This window comes from Schistocerca piceifrons, chromosome 1 (assembly GCF_021461385.2).
Source record: "Schistocerca piceifrons isolate TAMUIC-IGC-003096 chromosome 1, iqSchPice1.1, whole genome shotgun sequence".
In the NCBI taxonomy this organism is placed as follows: Eukaryota; Metazoa; Arthropoda; class Insecta; order Orthoptera; family Acrididae; genus Schistocerca; species Schistocerca piceifrons.
Genome location: NC_060138.1, coordinates 1,177,143,884 through 1,177,168,610, shown reverse-complemented (window position 1 = coordinate 1,177,168,610; position 24,727 = coordinate 1,177,143,884).

Below are 24,727 nucleotides of genomic sequence, written 5' to 3'. Positions count from 1 at the left end.
ATCGTGCTCCAAACGAACAAACGCGACCCTAACCTTAGTAATACATGTCATACGCAAGTTACAACCGCTCATAGACTTTTTTTATGATGCGAGTTGGCAGCCGCTGTGTTCCGAGGAACCAAATGTTATGTACTCGTTGTTATTGATAAATGGGTGGAAGGTGGCCGAAGCGATGTGGCATCGTAAAAATCTGGACAGGCAAGCAAAAGACTATCTGACGTAAGTTCACTTTAAATGCATACAGTCATGTTCAGGAAAAACAGAACACCCTGAACGAGTAGAGACAGGACGTTCATATTGACAGGAAATGTGCATTACTATGTTCTGCAGAAATGATTAGCATTTCAGTCACTGTGGTTCAGCCTGCATCCCGTTGTATAGTAGGTGCAGGGTTCGCCATAGGCCCTAAGAACTTATTCTATGCGTAATGGCATCAACGCGTATAAGGCACTAGTGGCCTCCTGTTTCACTTGGTTCAAAAGTTTCCCTGTGGTGGTTCACATTGGATCACAGAGTTGAACTCGTTGTTTCACCATGTACCGCCCTTTTCCGATTGACAACGAGTCTGTGTGACACCAAGAAGACATGTGTTCCTGCAACAACATGTAGTCGTGCTTTGTCTTGCGCCTGGGGTATTATGTCGAAGGGGTAAGGCTATGGGTAGCACGACGAAAGTCGCACTGGTCATAGTAACGTGGACACGCACCAACAGCGATTTGCGGTTGTATCCAATTGCACCCTTGAGATGGTGCTGTATGTCTTGTTCAAATGTTCAGATATGTGTGAATTCCTGAGGTCATCGGTTCCTAGACAGCAACTTATGCTAAGAACAACACACACACCCATGCCCGAGGGAGGACTCGAACTTCTGGCGGGAGGGGCCGCGCAATCCGTGTTATGGCGCCTCTAACCGCGCGGATACTTATCGCGGCTGTATGTCTTGTGTGAATGCAGTCACTGTGATGCTGCTTCCCCTACCTGCGGCTGTGTTTCCCGATACTGTCCTAGGATAGGGCTCCCAGAGCAGTTCTCAGTTTACTGTGCAGAACTGTTCGCCATTCTGCAAGCATTAGAGCATATGTGACGACATCATGGCACGTAATTCATCATCTGCTCCGATTCCCAAAGTGCTCTACACGCTCTTGAACAGATGTACCCAGCAGATCGGATGGTGCAAGAAGTGCAGGACGCACTCCTGCTCTTGCAAAAGCAGGGTAAGGATGTAATTTTCTGCTGGGTTCCAGGGCACATAGGGATTCCTGGAAATGAACTTGCAGACGCGTCCGCCAAGGAGGCTTGCTGCATACCACCTCCTGCTCGCTGTTCCGTCCCCCTGCAGGCAATAACATCATTCGTGACTCGTAAGGTCATGCGTTTGTGGGAGGCCCAGTGGCTGGACGTGAGGGATAATAAGTTACGAGCGGGGAAGAATTCTGTCCGACCGTGGCTCACCTCCCTCCGACAACGACGAGCTGAGGAAGTAGCCCTTACACGGCTTAGAATAGGACATTGTCCGTTGACACATGGTTTTCTGTTACGTCGTGAGGAGCCACCAACGTGTCAGACATGTGGGACACAGCTGTCGATACGACATATTTTAACAGAGTGTGTTTTATATGGGGGTTTGAGGGAAGATTTCAGTTTCCCACCAGACCTGCCCTCTGTTTTAACTAATAATGAGGCGAGTGTCGCTAGAGTTTTACGTTTTTGTGTGATCTCTGGACTTCTTCCCAAAATATTGGGATTGAGATCTTAATGTGTTGTAAAGAGGTTTGGTCACCCATTATTTGTAAGTGGTTGCTCAGCCACCGTTAATTATTTTTACCTGTTTTGTACTGCTATTTTATTTTTAGTTTTATCTACCTGTTTTGATGTGCTGTGTCCAATCTTGAAATTTGAACATTTTCATTTCTCGCAAAGATCGGCTCTGAATTGATCCTTGTTTAACAGATCTTGGCTGCACTCGTCAACATTTCTTTGGGGAACGGGCGCTCATCATCGCGAACCAAAATGCGGCAATCATTTTCAAACAATCGGAACCTGGATTCGTCCGAGAACACTATCTGATACCATTGCTGTCCTCAGTGACGTCTTTCCACACATGTCATCTAGCACGTTCCTAGGCGTTCGTTAAAGGTAGACAGAGAAGTGGGCGACGCGCACGTAACCCACGCAGTAATAAACGGCGACGGACTATCGCTTTTGATAGTGGGCGGTATGTTACACTATTCCACTGTTACGCCAGAGCCTAGGAGATTGCAGATCTGTTTTGCAGTGCCATTCATACGAGGTGTCGATGTTCTCGGAGGGTGTCCGGATGGTGCGACCTGATCCGTCTCGACGTGTTCTACGGCCTTCCGTGAGCCACTCTACACAGAATCGTTGCACTGCCGAAACACTGCACCCCACACGAGCAGCAATTTCCCCAGATGGATGCGTCACATTCTCTCATACCAATAATGTGCCCTATTTCAAACTCACTGATATGACGTTACGGATCGCGCATTGCGTCTGCGGGGCATTTCGCACGTTTGCTGAAGTCAGACGGTGTTGCGCCGTCATATCGATGTTGACCTTGAACCTTCAGGGCCGACATGGTTCAAATACTAATCGCTTCTGTAGAACATACTGATGTAAACGTCTTGTGATTATGATGGTACTATCTCTACTCGTTCAAGGTGTTCTGCTTTTTCTGTACGTGATTGTATATTGTACTCAAATTTTGGGTGAAGAAATGCTACACTGTTGACATCTAGTGGCAGACGCGGCTTGCTATAAGCAGAGACCCACCAAGGGTGCCCATCTATGTACACTGAATGTCTGCCTGTAGAGATTACTATCAACAAACCGATGTACCGTTTATAACACTACCGCCTGCTACTGTTATGCCATAATCTTAAAGCTGGAGGCAATTCGTATGATGAAATTATTTTTATTAAAGCAGTTACAGTATACAGAAGCAGAGCAGTGTTACCCTCTGAAAGGAATTTTGTTATGTTGACCGTGTTGTACCTAACGGAGGTGGTTTATCTGAAGTGAAAGTCAGAATTACGTAAATACTTAAACAGTAACAAACAATAATTTACCTATACACAGTGTCCAAATGATAATAAAAACTTTCGCCAGCCTAATTAAGCATAAGAATGAGTAACATTCTTGTTCAAGAAACTGAAAATAAGTAACTTCAATGGGCAAACACAACCTATACTTTGTCACACGAGAGTGCAATGAACTCTGGCATCTGCATATGTTAACGTTAAGGTTAGAGCTGACAGTTAGAGCAGAACAAACTATTTGCATAAGTATAATAGATAACGATACACACTATTACCTTCAGGGCTTAGCCAACTGAATGGTCTCAATAATATTACTATTAATATTCACTGTAGAATCGTAAAGTGAACATAGGATCAATATTACTTTTCAAACACATTCCTATATGACATGAAATATGGATGTCGTTCACAGCAAAATTAGGTACTGTGCATGGATTAAGTCTCTCACTGCTAAGCACCTTTCTACATAGAATGAAAATTAAATGGAGTTCACTAACAAATTACTTCTCAGTGTCTTTTGAATAAAGAAGTTACTGTTTCCATAGATAGTGGTCTTTCTATTAATCGTTATCTAGCATGAGCACAGTAGACAAACTGTGGATCCTGTTACACCATTAATATGCGGTTTTAATACACTAAGAGGAACCCAATATTGTACAGAACTTCACAGGAATAGCAAAAGTAATTGAAACATTCTATAATTAAGTAACTTTGAGCATTTGGACTACTTTCAAGGGGGGGGGGGGGGCGCTTAATCTTGACCAATGTAGTAGAGCAAAATAAACGCACTTTTATTACATTAGTGAAACAAGCACTTAGCAAGCGTGAACATATAACTTTCAACAGTTGCAGTTCTGAACTTTTACTGCAATGAAAGACAAAATTGAGGTATTTGTAAGCTCCTTTCAACAAACAATATTAAATTTAGCTCACCGTATTGCCATATTAATTTTAATATGCTTTCAATAAAGGACACTCGGTAAGCACTTTAGCGTGGGAGGGACCCTAAGTGGATATGTGACTGAGGATAAATCACGGTAGGTACAAGAGCGGTCAAAATTTACCTTATATTTAAGTACACTGTAACACCCTATGAGCTGATCCTTCACTGTACATTACTCTAATTCTTCTGTTCCATTACAGTGATTGCGCAATGTGGTGGCGAGTGCATGTTGGTAGGTGGATTTGCAGGCGGAATTGCTGGACTCTGTCATTTCTCAGTGGCGATGATAGATATCAATTCCAACATAATTCCAGCTAGTTACTGCATTCATCTAAGGCTTTGTCACATTGGAAAACGGCACAAAAGCCCCTCTCGGCACCAGCACAATTAACAACCTTTTCGTGAGCTGTTGGTGGTTCAGTAGCTGATCCCCGACTGGCTCTTAATCCACCTATTCTACCTATGCCAACCACAATCTGTTGCTGCCTTTTCCCTAACTGCTACCATTATTCACCATTCCCTGCCATTTTGCGCCTGCTGCCATCTGACGTGAGTCACGACAGGCATTCCAAAAGGCGAAGTTTATCTCACTAAGCTTCAGTTTCATTTGAAGACAACACGTTAGACTTGTTGGTTGGTGAGATTAACACCCTGAACTGTCCTTGGTTCATGCTTGCCCTGCACAGCGTCTTTGACCTCTCGCTGACATGCCACTCACACTCAAGTGAGCGACGGAGACAGATTCTTACTTCCTATGGAGAAGGCAGCGTGTATATAAATTAGTTTTACAGAGGTAATTTTCAACTGTGAAAAAGATAAATAACGTACATAAATGTTTGATAGGGCACTGAATGCAGTATATGTTCAGGTTTTATTTACGAATGGGCATGAACGGCATCCGCAACAATTGAAGTCAAGGAAGAGTTTCCCTAGGACATGAAAGGAACCTAGAACCACTGCTGAAAAAGCTAGGGTACACCTGTGGAGGGCCACGACCTACCTTCCCCCTGGGTGGATAAGAGTTGTTGAAGTTTTATCTCCAGACCATGACGAGGAATGGACAACGTGAAAGTCCCTGAACAGACTGAGATCCGGAGTTGGACGATCAAAAGCTAACTTGGCAAAATGGGATACACTGATCCAAATGATATTCAGTGTGACTGTGGAGAAGAACAGACAGTTCGGCACATGCTTCGGTGTCGACTGTTCCCAGTCTCCTGTCCGGAAAATGATCTTCAACAAGCAGTAGAAAATGCACTGGAAGTGGCCGGGTTTTGGTCGAAACTAATTTAATCATAACTGTGTAAAAAGTATATACATGTACCTGTATGTTTCTGACACGAGAATAATAATAATAATTTACGAATGTTCACTGTGGCTACTTTTTATAACAAGACAAAATTCCCATCCCTAATCAACTTCATGGCAAACCCTATGAAGCAAGCCTTCCTGTATGATGACAACTGCTTGAGTTATCCATTGTCGCTGTTAATCAACGTTTCCCAGAAGCAGAGAAATAAACACTCTGGCTTCAATTTAATCCCATACACAGATGTCGATTGGGGTTAAAATCTTGGTGGCCAGGACGTCGTTCCATCACGTCCAACCCAAGTCGCCAAATTTCTACGGAAATACGCGACTACTTCACGATTATGTGGTGGTGGGCCATCTTGCTGAAAAAAAAAACTATGCCAATATGCATTTGTAATTGAGGAATTTGCTAATGATCAAGCATGTCTAGGTACGCCATGCTGGTTACAATTGACTTGGGGAAAAGGAAAGGCACGTGAATCTTATTACAGCCTAAAGCGCTAAAAACGTTTACCTTACGCAAGTCCCGTCACTGCTCATCCCATAATCGAACATTACGCCAATTCACTTTACCGCGGTAATGGGTGGTGGTTTTGTCAATGAGCACAATTAAGAAAATCGTCTTCAGTATGCAGTCCGTTAGGCATTTCTACACAAAATTCACATCATATGTCTTTGTCACTTTCTCTTAAACCTTACAACAATTCCAATTTGTACGGAGTGAATGACAGGCGGTTTCGTAATACATTCCACACTGTAACACTGGACATATTCAGTTCTAAGCTGGCACGTCTCGTTGGTTTACCCGTACTACGAAAGTAAGACTGCCGAAATTGTTCCATTACTACGTCAGATAATGTTGGCCGACCCTGATTCGGCGTCTTAATTGATACCAGGCAGTTTCGGTGAAACGATTGTAGCAATTAATAATAGTTTGTGTTTCTGAGGGCGGCTTGCAATATTTAATACTGAATTGTCTCTGCACTGTAGTAGTGGATTTGAATTCACGAAACCACCAGCACAGAGCACGGTCTGCACCGTTATACGACTCCATGAAGACTCCAGAATGAGAAATTTTCACTCTGCAGCGGAGTGTGCGCTGATATGAAACTTCCTGGCAGATTAAAACTGTGTGCCCGACCGAGACTCGAACTCGGGACCTTTGCCTTTGGCGGGCATTTGCCCGCGAAAGGCAAAGGTCCCGAGTTCGAGTCTCGGTCGAGCACACAGTTTTAATCTGCCAGGAAGTTCCATGAAGACTGTTGGAAAACTCAGTCGCGCATGCCATCTAGCAGGAAAGCCCTAAACCAACAATGTTAGGCGGGAATAGAGCATAAAGATACACTGTTTTCAGCGTGTATCAACCATTTGTTTACCCTTTTCGCAATTAACGGTTGCTTTTGTACAACTAAGTTATAGATACCCTGTACTTTGGTACCTGAGGTACCTCTGGCAATGGGCTCTAGAAATCTCACCCAACACACACATTCGAAGCGACTTCCAATAACCAATAACTTTAGTTACAGCGATTTCAGATACTTACGAAGAGCAACTACTTCGTCCTGAGCCGTGGCTGGCTCGTAATATGCTTTGCATTAAACCTTGGTTGCTATTCTGTGATTAGTTTCCCGCGGTTACCGCGATTATGCTGTTATCCTCTCTCTCTGCGAGTCGCAGCAGCAGCGTTTATCGATATTCGTACCACTGTATTATCTTTGGCCTCGCGCGTATAGTTTCTGGCTGTGCCGTGTGCAGGCGGTTGGTCGGTTGGCGTGGAGCAGCGAGGAAGTCTCTGTGGTGCATGTCTGGCCGGGGCCTTTGGCGATTCTAAACTCAGTCGGTGTGTGAGTTGCTTTTCCCTTTGCTACGAGGTCTGTGGCTCACCGATTTTGGACACGAAAGTTGAGTCTTTACTTAATCTACCAGCCAGCCCCAACGGTTCACATTGTGTCGTTTGAATTTCGTTGTGGGTTGTTGGGACATTACCGCGAGCAACAACATGTGTTCTCAAGTTGGCGAAATTCTAGCCGCGCTCCTGTGGAGTTTAACTCGATTATTTTTGAATTGAAGTGCACCAGCGGAATTTTCTGCCTTGTAGCAGTTAACGTTCCGGTTACCTGTCCTGGCCGTTGACGTAACTTCAGGCAGTGTATTTTCTTCGTCGTGTTGTGGCTGTGCAGCACGGCGTGTAGTTTGACAGGTGAATGTGTAATTCGTTTTGGGCGCCGATACCTTCTGTGTTGTTCCATTGAATTCCCTGGTGTGTGTTGGTCTGGTGGAGAGGAATTTATCCTGTAGCTTGGTCGTTGACTTTCTGTCGGTTGGGTTGCTGCCGGACTGAGAGTTGTTGGACCGACTGGCTATCTCACCTAAGTGACCGTTAGTTTTTGAATTCCAGGCCGACCTCTAGAAACTTCTGAGCGCCGTTTGATGTGCCGTATTTTCTTATTTGTCTTTGTTGTTTATTTATGTGTGGTTTCTAGCCGATTTTAAATTAAAGTTGTTTTGTCCTTATGGCATGAGATTGTTTGGGCCTTCAGCCTAATTTAGAGAATTGTTTTAAGATAAGGCCTTCTGCCTTTTAAATTCAAATTCCTGTTTTTGAGTCTTAAGTGATTAGCCTTCAGCCAGTTTTAAATTAAATTTGTTTTGCCTTGAGGCGTGAGATCGAATGGCGCATTTAGCCGGGAATTAAGTTCTAAAATTAATGTTTGGCTTGCTGTGTTTTTGATGTTTTCTTTACTTTTGCAATGTTTGTCAAATAAATAAAGTCGTATGTTCGAGTGCAACTGACAGCCACTCCTACTTGCCCCTTTCCTCAAATGAAACCGTATATCCTCTCCTGCGGGTATAGCAGGGGATCTCACCTCCCATAGAAGAGAAGAGGGTTAGTGCGGAGCTTCATTCTGACTAGTGCAACGGTTATCTGAGAACTAGACAATTAAATTTTAATTGTCATGACTGATATTGTTTTGCTTTTAGTATTTGTTATACCCAAGCATGGAAATTTATCATAAGGATTTAAAGCTACAACATCGAAGAACCTGATCTGTGGAAATAGTGAGTGAAAAAAACATGGATAAAATTTACGGAGATTAATTATCGTATTGTAGTTACCGTCAAACAGTGTATCTTATTAATGATAAATGCTATTACTAGGACATGCACGTATAGTGTAACACGCAACGAGCTAACATGCGGAACAGGAATGTGGACCACACCCGTAACGAATTCATGCGACAGATAAAAGTATTTCGACAGCTACTTTAGCCAGTCTAAGTACGGTTATCAGGCGGTTTCTCACGTTCCTTCAGGCAAATGCCGCTCTGTGCCCCAACTTCCGCCTCACAGTGTGCGAGCGCCAACAGTCAATGTACGATAATACTCGGAACAAAACATACGCAATTGATAACCAAATGGAGCGAACCATTTCTTCCTCTAGGTGCCTTGACAGCAATGGTGTCTCGCAAAGTATCCGGCCACAAAATGGAATAGTGAAATAAAATTTAGGAGATTCTGTAAAAGTGGACCCCGTAGTAGACGGAACAGACGCCAGGGAAAATAAAAATAATGATAGATTCTATTGTGAGGACTGATGCTACTGTGAAACGCACTTTCAGCCACAAAGATTTCAGTATTGCGTCGTTAAATCAGCAGTTTAAAGAAGAAATACTTACGGCGTGAATATAAAAAAACAGCAGTAATCGGCAGTTGTCACTCCCATATCGGTCATAGCTGCATTATGCGCTAGCTATGTAGCAGAGGAGAAAACTTATTTCCCTGTGCTGACGGCACTAATAATCACTCATAAGACATTTTGTTGCTGTTTCTGTGAACCGTTACGTTGCTAGTGTTATGCACATTACTCTGTCTTTACGCACTTTTAGAATATTACGTTTTCTTCAATTTAACCATAACGAACGCAAAGCCGCAACAGGCGGGCCTAACGTACGTAATCGACAAAAGTTATTTCGATATCTTCAGCCTTCTCTGAAACATTAAATCCTAACTCTTAAAACAAATTTCCCGCAGTTTTAAAAGAGAAGACCGTAGTTTCTAGCGTGACATAACAATACTGCTTTCATGGACATGCTAATGTGGTCTACACGGAGACACCCACGGTCTAGGGAGAAAAAGGAGGGTAGTGTCTTTGACTAGCAATGTAGTTGTCATGGATCCCGGCTAAGAACCTCATCATGACTTAAATTTTGGATAAAAATCATCAGCAACGGCGTCCGAAAACTTTCGGCACAAGAAATCATCTTTCTGCCAATGGTTTGTCAAAGAGGGCATAGGAACGGACAGAGATTAAGGTCACGCTCTAGCGCTTTGAGTGGGAAATTGCCCCTAAAAGCCGCACGGGATAGCCGCGCGGTCTTAGGCGTCTTCGCACGGTTCGCGCTTCCCCCCCCCCCCTTCCCCTCCTGTCGGAGATTTGAGTCCTCCCTCGGGCATGGGTGTGTGTTTCGTCTGTAGCGTAAGTTACTTTGAGTTAGATTGAGTAGTGTGTAAGCTTAGGGACCGATGACCTCAGCAGTTTGGCCTCATGAGACCTTACCACAAATTTCCAATTTTTGCCCCTAAAAGGCGAAAGAATCAGCGATGATCAACGGCATGAGAATGTAGAAGGGAATGGAAATCACTGAATCCACAGAACATGTGACTTTTAATTGAAAAATTGTCATGATGATCACTCCTGTGGCAAATCTTTCCTGTCTAGTCCCCCATACGGATCTCCAGAAGGAGACTGCCAAGGGGAGATGACCATTAGAAAAAGATTGAATAAACAAGGAAGTGATAACATTCTGCGAGTCGGGGAGCGGAATGTCAAAAGTTTATACGTCGTAGGGAAGCTAGAAAATCTGGAAAGGGAAATGCTAAGGCTCTGTCTAGATACAGTGGAAGACAGTGTAGTGAAATGGAAAGAAGAATAGCAGTCCTGGTCAGTTGCGTATAGGGTAATACGCAAAGCAACAGGAAATGGTATAACGGGAGTAGGGTTCGTTATGCATAGGAATGTAAAGCAGAGAGAGAATTAGTTTAAACAGCTAAGTGACAGGGTTGTTCTCATCAGAATCGACAGCAAACCAACACCGACAACAATAGCTGAGGTATACAAGCCGACGTAGGAAGCGGGAGAGGAGATAGAAAAGTATATGAGGACACTGAACGCATAATTTAGTACTTGAAGAGATATGAAAATGTTATGGGGTACTGGCATGCAGTTGAAGAGGAAGCAGTAGAAGAAGGGATTACTGGAGAATGTGGGCTTCGTACTAGGAATGAGAGAGGGGAAAGACTATTTAAGTGCTGCAATAAACATCAGTTACTAATAGCGAACCCTCAGATCAATGATCACAAGAGGAGGAGAAGGTATACTTGGAATAGGGCCAAAGATAGGTTGGTTTCAGTTAGATTACAGCACGTTCAGGCAGAGAATCCAAAATCAGATATTGAGTTATAAGGAGTACCCAGGACCAGATACAGACTCAAATCACACTTTAGTAACGATGAAGAAGAGTCTGAAGTTCAAGAGATAAGTCAGGAAGAATGAAAGTGCAAGACATGGTTACGGAAGTACTAAGGAATGAAGAGTTATGCTTGAGGTTCCCCGAAGCTATAGCTTCTGCGATAATGAATAATCCAATAGGCATATCTGTTGAAAAGGAATGGACGTTCCTAAAAAAGCCAATCACCGAAATTGGCAAGAAAATCGTAGGTACAAGGAAGGCAACTACAGAGAAACCATGGATAACAGATGACACACTTCAGCTGATTGAAGAAAGAAGACGATCCAAAAATATCCAGGGACATCCAGGAATACAGAAATACAAATGACATAGGAACGAAATAAATAAGAAGCGTAGGGAACCTAAGCCAGAATGGCTGATAAAAATGAGAAGAAATGATCGTTGGACGGTGACGGTGAAATTAAAAGCAAGGGCGGCATCATTAAGAAAGCACTGGGAATTATGCTGTTAAATGCAGAGGAGAGAGCGGATAGGTGGAAAGAACACATTGAAGGCTTCTACGATGGGGAAGACCTCTTCTGGCTTGATGAAAGAAGAGACAGATTTAGAAGAGACAGGGGAGCCAGTATTAGGATCAGAAACTGGAAGAGCTTCAAAAGACGGAAAATCAAATAAGGTAGAATGGGTACATAACATATCGGAATTTCTAAAACCTTTGAGAGAAGTAGCAACAAAATGACTACTCTCGTTTGTTTGTAGAATTTATGGGACTGACGATACAGCACCATACTTGCGGAAAGAAAACGTCATACAAACAATTCCAAAGACTGCAACAACCGACAAGTACGAGATGTACAGTCAGCTTAACAGCTACTGCATCGAAGCTGCTGAGATGAGTAGTACACAGACGACTGAAAAGAAAATTGAGGCTCTGTTAGATGACAATCAGTTTAACTTTAGGAAAAGTAAAGGCACTAGAGAGGCAATTGTGATGCTGCTGTTGATAATGGAAGCAAGACTGAAGAACAATCGGGACATGTTCATTGGATTTTTCGACCCGCAAATAGCACTGGAGCAAGATGTTGGTAATTCTGAGGAAAACAGGCATAACCTATAGGAAAAGATGAGTAATATACAACATGTACAAGAACCAAGAGGGAACAGGTAGAGTGAAAGACCAAGAACGTAGTGCACTGACTAAAAACCGTGTAAGACAAAGGTGCCTCTCTCCCGTACTGTTCAGTCTATTTATTGAAGAACCAATTACGAAAATAGAAGAAAGGTTAATGAATGGACTTAAAATTGAAAGTGAAAGGCTACCAGTCAGTACAGAATATGGATTCAGAGTAAATCGAAGAAAGATGGAAGTAATGAGAAGAAGTCTAAATGAGAAGAGCTAGAAATTGAATGTCAGAACTAGTGATCGCGAGGTAGACTAAGTTCAGGAATTTTAACACCTGAGCAGACAAATGACACATGACGGAGCAAGGGAGATATAAAAAGCAGACTAGCACTGGTGGAAAAGGGCATTCCTGGCCAAGAGAAGTCTGCTAGTATTTAACGTAGGTGTTAATTTGAGAAAGAAATTTCTGGGAATAAAATGTGTAGCAGACATGGACTGTGAAACATGGACTGTGGGAAAACCAGAACAGAAGAGAATCGAAAGATTTGAGATGTGGTGATAGAGTCGAATGTTGAAAATTAGGTGGACGGTTGAGATAGGGAATGATGGGGTTCTCCACAAAATCGCAAGGAAAATGAACAATCGAAAACAATCACAAAGAAGGAACAGGAAGATAGGACTTCTGTTGAGACATTAGGGAATAACTTCGAAGGTACTTGAAAGAGTTGTAGCAGGTAAGAACTATAGAGGAAGACAGAGATTGGAATACACCCAGCAAACAATTGAGGACGTAGGTTGCAAGTGCTACTCTGAGACGAACATAGAAGAGGAGTCCATAGCGGGCAGCACTAACTCAGTCAGAGGACTGACGAGTCAGATAAATAGAAAAATTGTGGTAAATAACAGCAAAACTTTATTTATGAACAAGTGAAAATTGCGAAGTGTCATTACGTTTGTGTGTTACAACCTTATTTCTAACAGTCTTAAACAAAAACAGACGCAATCAAAGTACTCTCACCATTTGAAGTCCAGATAGCGGGATAAATGTGGTATTTGACGATCTGCATACAAAGACGTCAATAACAAGACCCGTTTGTCGCGATTTTTGGAGATTGTCTTCAAGTGCTCTTCACGTAGAACAATGCTCCCATATCTCTAACACGTTCCTGAACACCTTTCCAGCATTATCTGCCATCGCGTAGAGGTTGATAATGATGATGATGATGATGATGATGTGTGTTGTTGGCGCACGATATTGAAGTCCATACGAAGATCTTTGAGACGAATGTCCCATAGGAAATCCATGACTCATCAGGAACAACACTGGCTTCTTACTAATAAAAGTCGCGTTACTTAGACAAACATTCGCTAACATAAACACGTATACATACACGCACGCATGAGCGCGCGCCCTCCTCTCGTCGTAAGCTAAAGTAGAGGGCAGATCCTCCCTATTACATCTACTGCTACACTGTCGCCAGAATACAAGCCGCACTCTTTTAAAATAGGATACTCCGAAAGGTATACGCCATAGGCATTACAAAAGGATGGATCTTCGCACCGGAGAGCAAAAACATGTGTCCTATACGAATTCGAGAGTGTACGGCTTCATTCTGCCTCTGTAAACGAAGGTTTACAGTGGGTTCCAATGCCAGATTTCTTATTCCCATACTTCCAGTGACGTTTACTCTCATTGACGCAGGACGTTCGGATTCAAAAGCGAGTCGACAACCTGAAGGGGAATGGCACACTGTTCAGCTCTGTAGAGACATGATGGAGATGGATGAATTAGGGCCAAGTGGAACCTCACGTACCGACAAAAAGTCACTACAGCGGTGGAAGGGGGAGGGAGGAAAATGGAAATTTGATGTGAGGTAGAGCTTTGTGAGCAGAGATGGACAGATTTCATCGTTGGGAAGTCGGAGTAGGTTGAGCTTCCGGGGGAACTTTTCGACTCTGTATGTGCAGAACAGGGAATCAGTGATCATAAGGCCGTTGCAGCATCCCTGAATATGGAAGTTAATAGGAATATAAAAAAAGGGAGGAAGGTTTATCTGTTTAGCAAGAGTAATAGAAGGCAGATTTCAGACTACCTAACAGGTCAAAACGAAAATTTCTGTTCCGACACTGACAATCCGACACTGACAATGTTGAGTGTTTATGGAAAAAGTTCAAGGCAATCGTAAAATGCATTTTAGACAGGTACGTGCCGAGTAAAACTGTGAGGGACGGGAAAAACCCACCGTGGTACAACAACTAAGTTAGGAAACTACTGCGAAAGCAAAGAGAGCTTCACTCCAAGTTTAAACGCAGCCAAGACCTCTCAAACAAACAGAAGCTAAACGATGTCAAAGTTAGCGTAAGGAGGGCTATGAGTGAAGCGTTCAGTGAATTCGAAAGTAAAATTCTATGTACCGACTTGACAGAAAATCCTCGGAAGTTCTGGTCTTACGTTAAATCAGTAAGTGGCTCGAAACAGCATATCCAGACACTCCGGGATGATGATGGCATTGAAACAGAGGATGACACGCGTAAAGCTGAAATACTAAACACCTTTTTCCAAAGCTGTTTCACAGAGGAAGACCACACTGCAGTTCCTTCTCTAAATCCTCGCACAAACGAAAAAATGGCTGACATCGAAATAAGTGTCTAAGGAATAGAAAAGCAACTGGAATCACTCAACAGAGGAAAGTCCACCGGACCTGACGGGATACCAATTCGATTCTACACAGAGTACGCGAAAGAACTTGCCCTCCTTCTAACAGCCGTGTACCGCAAGTCTCTGGGTGTTGGGACTGAATTTTTAATTAAGTAATTGGATCCGAAGGTGTTCTAGAAAGAGAAGATGGTGTGGAAATGGATGAGTTAGTGTAGGACACGCTATGGGGATAGTATGGAGGTTGGCATTCTGCACTACTTTCCTGTCGAGTGTTGGATCTAAATAATTTGCTGGATTAGTCGGTGGGATAGCTTGGCTGTAGATTGAGTGGTGGAAATGTGACTCGACCGGAGATGGTGGCTTGGCTTACCTGTGGATCTCTACTCGAAGTTTCCACGTATTAGTCGAGCATAAAATTCAGGTGGCTTTGGAGTGGGCTTTCTTTCGCTGTGCGGGCATCTTTATCCCAGTCCAGAGACGACGGACGTCTCTCTAACCCGCTGTAATGGTTTTGCTTCTGGCTACGATTATGTAGCATCGCCAGTTGTGAGAGAGCGTTAACGGTCTGGCTGTCCGAGCCGCTGACTGCAGCACGTACTTGCTGGATTTTAGCTGAATAACTTTCCAGAACTCGCTTGTGTTAGGTACTTTCGATATAGTACTAATCACACTATACTCAATAGTGTCACTCGACCCTCCACATGAAGAAATGAAATAAAGTAGTGTGAATTCCGTCACTGAACAAATAAATAATGTTGTAGACCGTATGCAGTGTGCTTTGCTTATCATGAACGAATTGAGATAGCCGAAAATGGATCTCTCAAGACTGCATAACACCACTGGTGACGTTTAGACACGGCTAAGTGTCTGTCTTCCCAAGACAACGTAGCCGTGTGGCGGATAATAATTTACCTTGAAAGGTCATGATCGTCCACCACAGAGTTTTAATTTACTCACACCTGTTTCCAAGAACGTCCACTACCGTTCCCATGCACTGTTCTAACCAGTAAATAAGTCAAAAACTAGCTTTCACTTCCTTATTTAATGAAAGTTGCTGCAGGAACCGTGTACCGTGTGCGAGAAGGGGCATGTTCTCACTTACTCTTTGCGCTCAGTGCACTGGTAATAATCAGTTGATCCCTAACCTGTGGAGGCACGTGAGACCGCAAGAGCGACCCTGCACCGCGCGGATCTCTTGTGATTGCGTCCATCCATCACGTTCCAGGTCGCCGCATTAACTACTTGCCGATATCCCAAGATCGATCCGCATCAAGCCGCACATCAATTACGGTCACCAGTACTCTCAGCGGGTCTCCACTGTCTTATAGCGTTCCCTAATGCACCGAATGAATATCGCTCAATGTATTATACTATCTTCTTGATTCCTAGTCATAGTGTTCCCTGCTCATCTATCCGTGTCACCAATTACGTTATGTCAAGAATTTAGTTATTTTTTGAGGATGTTATGTGATGTATACTTGATACATTCTCGAAGATAGCCTGTACTCAGGGGTTTCGAAATAGGATATTAAGTTGCAAGACTTTCCCAGAAGACAATGTCGACTAAGACCACAGTTTATTAGTTGCATAGTATAGACTAAAGCTGAAGAAGTTGCAGAAATCGTGGAACTGTAGGAGACAGAGCCCGGATGAATTGAAACAACAAGACGTTAGTTCAGAGTTTCAAAGAGAGCTAGAGCACCGAATGACTGAAAAGAGACGAAAGAAATATGATAAAAGATGAATGGAAAGTCTCAAGAGCTGATATAGTCAGGGTAGGGCTGGATGAGTTACACGAAAAAATTACCTTGGATAACATGTGACTTACTATATTCTAATGTTCAGGGAGAAAATATAAAAAGTACAGGAATGAAGCAAGCAAATGAAAATAGACGTGTTGAAAAAATTAGGTTGGCGTGGAGAGGAACGTGCTAAAGCAAGAAATTCCGGAGAAAAGCTGAGTTGTAGAAGCGTACTCGGCGGAGGGACAGACAGATCGTACCCACTAGAAAATTAAAGAAATGTTTGAGTAGAAGACAAGCACTGTACGAGCTTCAAGACATGAAATGGGAAGCCCGTACTAAGAAATAAGAAGGGCAGGCTGAAAGATAGAATGAATCTGCAGAAATGCTATACTCAGGAAAAAAAATTAAAGAAAAATTTGTGGGAGGGTAAGTGGAAATTTATAAAGACGATCAGGGGGATGTGGTGCTGAGAGAAAAACTGACACATATGTATACAACTGGAATTAAACCGGGGCACCTTTGGTTGACAATGTTGCGTCAGAGTTACTGAGATGCTGGGGAGAACTAACTATGGCAACACAGTTCCTACTGCTATGCAGAAAGCGTTAATTAGGCGTCACTAACAATTAAAGAACAATACAGTAATCTCATACCCAACAAGGAAGGTCTTCAGCAGTCTTACTGTTACTTAACAGTCAGTATAACAGGTTACATTTGCAAATTACTCATATGAATTGCTAGCTTAACACTAGCTTCATTGCTAGTGTTTTTTTTAGTAATTACAACAAAAATAATTTTATAAACATGTATTACTCGTACTCAATATTAATGGATTAAACAGCCGTTTCTTTTTGTATGCAATTCTTATACAGCTAATTTTTCATGGTGGCTGTCAAATAGCTTTATTGGATTTAGTCGACATGCTACAGTATCTTATGAACATACCATACTAATTAAGGCCATAGAAACATGGTCTTTTCCGAATGCACTTCTGACCAAAAAGTGACTGCCTTTTGAGTCGCAGCGATATTTCCATAGAAACTTTTCATCCTCTAACACATCTTACTTCATTTGTAACCGAGAAGTCAAATAAAAATTTTCATAGATTTGGCTTTAAAAATGTTTTCATAATGAAATATTTTCGTTAAACGTTCACCCCATACCTCTGCCCCTAAGGGTATGATTTTACAAAACTGTTAAAACAAGTATTTCTTTTATTTCCAACCTAGAAATCAAAAATCAGTTTTCATATATGTACTGTTGAGTGTTACTGAAGATAGGCAAATAAATTAGTGAAATCAATGTGAAGTAGAAATGAGAAAATAAATGAAAAACTTAGTTTAGTTTAGAAGAATTACACACTGGCAAACAGCGGGCAGAGCAGCAGTGACAGAAGAGCCAATGACCATGAAGTCAGCACGTTCAGGAGAAGCCATCACCCTCCCCACATAAGCGGACGCTGTCGATTCAGCCGTCAGGGCATCGTCCGACCGGCTCACGTGTTTCTCAATTGTCCCATGTGATCAAAGATCCTCGCCTACATTCCAAGAGCCAATGACTGACGTTAAGAAGATTCTTCGAAAAGATTTTCAACGTGACAGAAGAGGCAATGACCGTGAAGTCGTTCACCTCCAGTGAACTGAAGTGAATAAATACGCCAGACGCAGTGGACCCCACAAGAGGAGTTGTTTTCAGTTCAGTTTCGGAGCTGAAGACCGTCATGCAGGAAGATACTACATCGTACACAGAAGCACCAAGTCCGGCGCTGTGATGGAATAGCAAGCCGCAGCCTCGCCGCCAGAAGACAGAAGTAAAAGGTGTTTGAAGACTGATTTTTACGTACCCGCATGACTCGTGAGGACAGGAAGGAGACGGCCTCACATCAGCAGTCACCTGAGCTGGGATGAAGATCTGGCAGCCGAAGACTGGCAAGCGGGAGTCCGTTGTTCGAGTCCGGGACACTGTCCTTCGCCCGCCGCGCCGCTCCTCTGGCCGACGCACAACATACGCGGCCGCTTAGAGAAGAGAAACACTGGGACGCCACATCCAAGGTATCACCATCCGATTCACGACTTCGTTCTCAATAATTAAACGGTCCATCTAGCGATGCGCGTCTCCAGTCAACTGGGCGACACAGCGACACGAGATATACACCGCCAGGCGTAATCAGACGCCGCCGCTCACGGAGCATGAAGGCTTCGCAAACGACACTGCTGCCGCTCTCACAGCCAGAACAATCCAGTAAGAAAACCGTTGTACAAATTTTCAATAAAAGTTATCTTATGTAAAAATGCTGTTTCATTCTACCTCATACCCGAGTCAAGGAAGAACCCACCCTGCCCACATGTTGTTAAGAGAGAAAAAGTAATTTATTTAGTGTTTTTCACCCTGTCATAGTGCTTTAGAATCAAATGCCCTTTGCAGTAATGCTCACCCTGACAACTGACTAGCGTCAAAAGAGAAAACCCAGTTACATTTAGTGTCAGAAGTGTTACAGTACAGTACCTTTAAAACTGCTCCAGTACTTCCTCAATAATGATTTTTTAAGAGAAAGTTTTCATTTCATATTTCAGCCCCTTTAAGGGCTCAATTTCTAAAAATGGTGAAACACATATTTTTTTATCTCTGACCGAGAAAACAAATACCACCTTTCGTAGTTCTAGCTTCAAAATTGCTTCAAGAGTGACGTTCTTGTCTGGGCTGGGCTATGATGAGTCATTTAGTTGGGACATTTCCTTTTATACATTGAGTCCGACAGAGTTCGATCTGGGGGGAGATCACTCTGAGTTCCGAAGAAATGCCGGATCGCATGAAGTAACACTGCCCCTACGTGTTATCTTAGATGATAAGTTAAAAAAATGCAAACGTGTACCTACAGCATTTACAGATTCAGAGAAAAATTTTGACAATGTCAACTTGCATACACCATTTGAGATTTTGAATTTATCAAGGATATAATACAAGGAAAGAAAGGCATCTTCCACTTATACATATACCAGACTGCAGTGCCAAGAGTCGCTCAACGTAAACAATAGACTGTAATTCAGTACGAAGTGATGCTTGTAGCCTATCTTTCATGTTATACAATCTGTACAGTAATCAGGCAGTGAAAGAAGCTAATGAGAAATTTTGGAAATGCATTAAAGTTAAAGGAGAAGTAATTTAAGTCTTAAGATTTGCAGTGTCATTGGAAATCTGAGAAGGTAAAGGGCATCGAAGAGCACGTGGTGGGGGTGCACGGTGTCTTGAAGAAAGCTAAAATATGTAAATCAACAACAAAAGCAAAAAAAAAAAAAGGGCGATGAAATGTTGCCGAATAATCAGTCATTAGAATAGGAAATGGGAGTGAAAGTAGTTGACGAATTTTACTCTTAGGCAGCATATAACAAACGACGGTAGAAGTAAAAAGGATGTAAAATGTAGACTGGCAACAGAGAGCAAAGCAAGAAGAGACATTTGTTAACACAAATCACAATTTCATCATTATTTATTGCACTAAGGGGCCTACAGCAGACAAAACAGAGGAAATAACAAGACTACTAAAGGAGAAAAAGAAACTGCACATTATAAAAAATATAAAGAAGAAAACATATTACAGAAAGCAAAACAAAAAAGAAGGCCAGTCATAGCAGAAGACACATATACCGCAGATGGTGGTCCATCGTTGCTGGTCTCTAGCGTCAACTTCGACAGCTGTTGCCACGACTTGTCTCAGAATTGTTACGCGCGCTGACTGTTTACCCGTGGTCTACGGGTAGCGTCGTCGTTTGCTAATGTGAACGTTCTCGATCCCGGGTTCGAATCATCCCACCGATTAGATTTTAAATAAAAATCCCCAGTATTTCCGTCCGAGGACCACCGGCAAAAGAAGTCACCCTCATTCTGCCAAACAGGGCGATGCAGCAGACAGAGGTGCAGCGCACTTTCTTCCACATTGAGTGGGAAACAACCCGTAAAGGCGGAAGAATCAGCAATGATCAAAGCCATCAGGACGCAGACAGAAATGTAAACCACTGGGTTAAAGACGTATAATGTGCATCCACAGGTTATGTGGCTTGTAATGAAGAAAGAGTAGTTATGATCTCGCATTGGCAAAAATTTTCCGAATAGTCCCCCATTCGTATCCCCGCAAGGGGACTGCCAAGTAGGAGATGACCAAGAGAAAACGATTGAATAACCGACGAAATGATAATGTTCTACGAGTCATGGAGTGGAATGTCAGAAGTTTGAACGTGGTAGAGAAGCTATAAAATCTGAAAAGACAAATACAAAGGCTAAATATAGATGTAGTTGTGGCCAATGAAGTGAACTGGAACGAAGGCAAATATTTCTTCTCAGATGAGTATAGTGTAATATACAGCAGCAAAGAGTGGTATAACGGGAGTAGAGTTCGTTATGAATAGGAAGGTAGGGCAATGAGTGAGCTACTGTGAACAGTTCACTGATGGGGTTATTTTCATAAGAATCTACAGAGAACAAACACCTACAGCGACAGTGCAGCTACATATACTAACGTCCAGACGCGAAGATTAAGAGATGGTTAAAGAATATGAGTATGTTGAGCGGATAATTGAATACGTAATGGGAAAAGAATAATAGTCATAGAACAGTGGAATGTGGTTGTAGGGGAAGGAGTAGAAGAAACGGTTACGGAAAAACATTGGCATGCTGTTAAGCACGAGAGAGGAGAAAGCATAATTGACTTATGCAGTTAATTTCAGCTAGTAATAGCCTAATAGCCATTAATGTGTTCAAGAATCACTAGAGGAGGACGCACTCTTGGAAAAGGCAGGGAGATGCGGGAAGATTTCAATTAGACTACATCATGGTCAGGCAGAGTTCCGAAATCAGATACTGGATTGTAAGGTGAAACCAGGAGCAGATATACACTCCTGGAAATTGAAATAAGAACACCGTGAATTCATTGTCCCAGGAAGGGGAAACTTTATTGACACATTCCTGTGGTCAGATACATCACATGATCACACTGACAGAACCACAGGCACATAGACACAGGCAACAGAGCATGCACAATGTCGGCACTAGTACAGTGTATATCCACCTTTCGCAGCAATGCAGGCTGCTATTCTCCCATTGAGACGATCGTAGAGATGCTGGATGTAGTCCTGTGGAACGGCTTGCCATGCCATTTCCACCTGGCGCCTCAGTTGGACCAGCGTTCGTGCTGGACGTGCAGACCGCGTGAGACGACGCTTCATCCAGTCCCAAACATGCTCAATGGGGGACAGATCCGGAGATCTTGCTGGCCAGGGTAGTTGACTTACACCTTCTAGAGCACGTTGGGTGGCACGGGATACATGCGGACGTGCATTGTCCTGTTGGAACAGCAAGTTCCCTTGCCGGTCTAGGAATGGTAGAACGATGGGTTCGATGACGGTTTGGATGTACCGTGCACTATTCAGTGTCCCCTCGACGATATCCGAATGGGGGACTATTTCACTTGCGGATCAGTGGTGTACGGTCAGTGTAGGAGATCGCTCCCCACACCATGATGCCGGGTGTTGGCCCTGTGTGCCTCGGTCGTATGCAGTCCTGATTGTGGCGCTCACCTGCACGGCGCCAAACACGCATACGACCATCATTGGCACCAAGGCAGAAGCAATTCTCATCGCTGAAGACGACAGGTCTCCATTCGTCCCTCCATTCACGCCTGTCGCGACACCACTGGAGGCGGGCTGCACGATGTTGGGGCGTGAGCGGAAGACGGCCTAACGGTGTGCGGGACTGTAGCCCAGCTTCATGGAGACGGTTGCGAATGGTCCTCGCCGATACCCCAGGAGCAACAGTGTCCCTAATTTGCTGGGAAGTGGCGGTGCGGTCCCCTACGGCACTGCGTAGGATCCTACGGTCTTGGCGTGCATCTGTGCGTCGCTGCGGTCCGGTCCCAGGTCAACGGGCACGTGCACCTTCCGCCGACCACTGGCGACAACATCGATGTACTGTGGAGACCTCACGCCCCACGTGTTGAGCAATTCGGCGGTACGTCCACCCGGCCTCCCGCATGCCCACTATACGCCCTCGCTCAAAGTCCGTCAACTGCACATACGGTTCACGTCCACGCTGTCGCGGCATGGTACCAGTGTTAAAGACTGCGATGGAGCTCCGTATGCCACGGCAAACTGGCTGACACTGACGGCGGCGGTGCACAAATGCTGCGCAGCTAGCGCCATTCGACGGCCAACACCGCGGTTCCTGGTGTGTCCGCTGTGCCGTGCGTGTGATCATTGCTTGTACAGCCCTCTCGCAGTGTCCGGAGCAAGTATGGTGGGTCTGACACACCGGTGTCAATGTGTTCTTTTTTCCATTTCCAGGAGTGTAGAATCAGATCACAAATTAGTAGTGACGAAGAGTAAACTGAAGTTTAAGACACTAGTTTTAAGAGACTAGTCAATCCCCCCCCCAGAACCATGGACCTTGCCGTTGGTGGGGAGACTTGCGTGCATCAACGATATAGATAGCCGTACCGTAGGTGCAACCACAACGGAGGGGTATCTGTTGAGAGGCCAGACAAACGTGTGGTTCCTGAAGAGGGGCAGCAGCATTTTCAGTAGTTGCAGGGGCAACAGTCTGGATGATTGACTGATCTGGCCTTGTAACACTAACCAAAATGGCCTTGCTGTTCTAGTACTGCGAACGACAGAAAGCAAGGGGAAACTACAGCCATAATTTTCCCCGAGGGCATGCAGCTATACTGTATGATTAAATGATGATGGCGTCCTCTTGGGTAAAATATTCCGCAAGTGAAATAGTCCCCCATTCGGATATCAGGGCGGGGAATACTCAAGAGGACGTCGTTATCAGGAGAAAGAAATCTGGCGTTCTACGGATCGGCGCGTGGAATGTCACATCCCTTAATCGACCAGGTAGGTTAGAAATTTTAAAAAGGGAAATGGATAGGTTAAAGTTAGATATAGTGGGAATTAGTGAAGTTCGGTGGCAGGAGGAAAAAGACATTTGGTCAGGTGAATACAGGGTTAAAACGACAAAATCAAATAGGGGTAATGCAGGAGTAGGTTTAAGAATGAATAAAAAAATAGGAGTGCGGGTAAGCTACTACAAAAAGCATAGTGAACGCATTATTGTGACCAAGACAGACACGAAGACAACGCCTACTACAGTAGTACAAGTTTATATGCCAACTATCTCTGCAGATGACGAAGAAATTGATGAAATATATGATGACATAAAAGAAATTATTCAGGTAGTGTAGGGAGACGAAAATTTAATAGTCATGGGTGACTGGAATTCGAGAGTAGGAAAAGGGAGAGAAGGAAACGTAGTAGGTGAATATGGGTTGGGGCTAAGAAATGAAAGAGGAAGCCGCATGGTAGAATTTTGCACAGAGCACAACTTAATCATAGCTAACACTTGGTTCAAGAACCATAAAAGAAGGTTGTATATATGGAAGAAGCCTGGAGATACTGACTTCAGATAGATTGTATAATGGTGAGACAGAGATTTGGGAACCAGGTTTTTAATTGTAAGACATTTCCAGGGGCAGATGTGGACACTGACCACAATCTATTGGTTATGAACTGTAGATTAAAACTGAAGATACTGCAAAAAGGTGCGAATATAAGGATATGGGACCTGGATAAACTGACTAAACCAGAGGTTGTACAGAGTTTCAGGGAGAGCGTAAGGGAACAATGGACAGGAATGGGGGAAAGAAATACAGTAGAAGAAGAATGGGTAGCTTTGAGGGAAGAAATAGTGAAGGCAGCAGAGGACCAAATAGATAAAAAGACGAGAGGTAGTAGAAACTCTTGAGTAACAGAAGAAATATTGAATTTAATTGATGAAAGCAGAAAATATAAAAATGCAGTAAATGAAGCAGGCAAATAGGAATAAACATCTCAAAAATGAGATCGACAGGAAGTGCAAAATGGCTAAGCAGGGAAGGCTAGAGGACAAATGTAATGCTGTAGAGGCTTATCTCACTAGGGGTAAGATAGATACTGCCTACAGGAAAATTAAAGAGACCTTTGGAGAAAGGAGAACCACTTGGATGAATATCAAGAGCTTTGATGGAAAGCCAGTTCTTAGCAAAGAAGGGAAAGCAGAAAGGTGGAAGGAGTATATAGACGGCCTATACAAGGGCGATGTACTTGAAGATAATATTATGGAAATCGAAGAGGAGGTAGATGAAGATGAAATGGGAGATATGATATTGCGTGGACAGTTTGACAGAGCACTGAAAGACCTGAGTCGAAACAAGGCCCCGGGAGTAGACAACATTCTATTAGAACTACTGACGGCCTTGGCAGAGCCAGTCCTGACATAACTCTACCATCTGGTGAGCAAGATGTATGAGACAGGCGAAATACCCTCAGAATTCATGAAAAATATAATAATTCCAATCCCAAAGAAAGCAGGCGTTGACAGATGTGAAAATTAC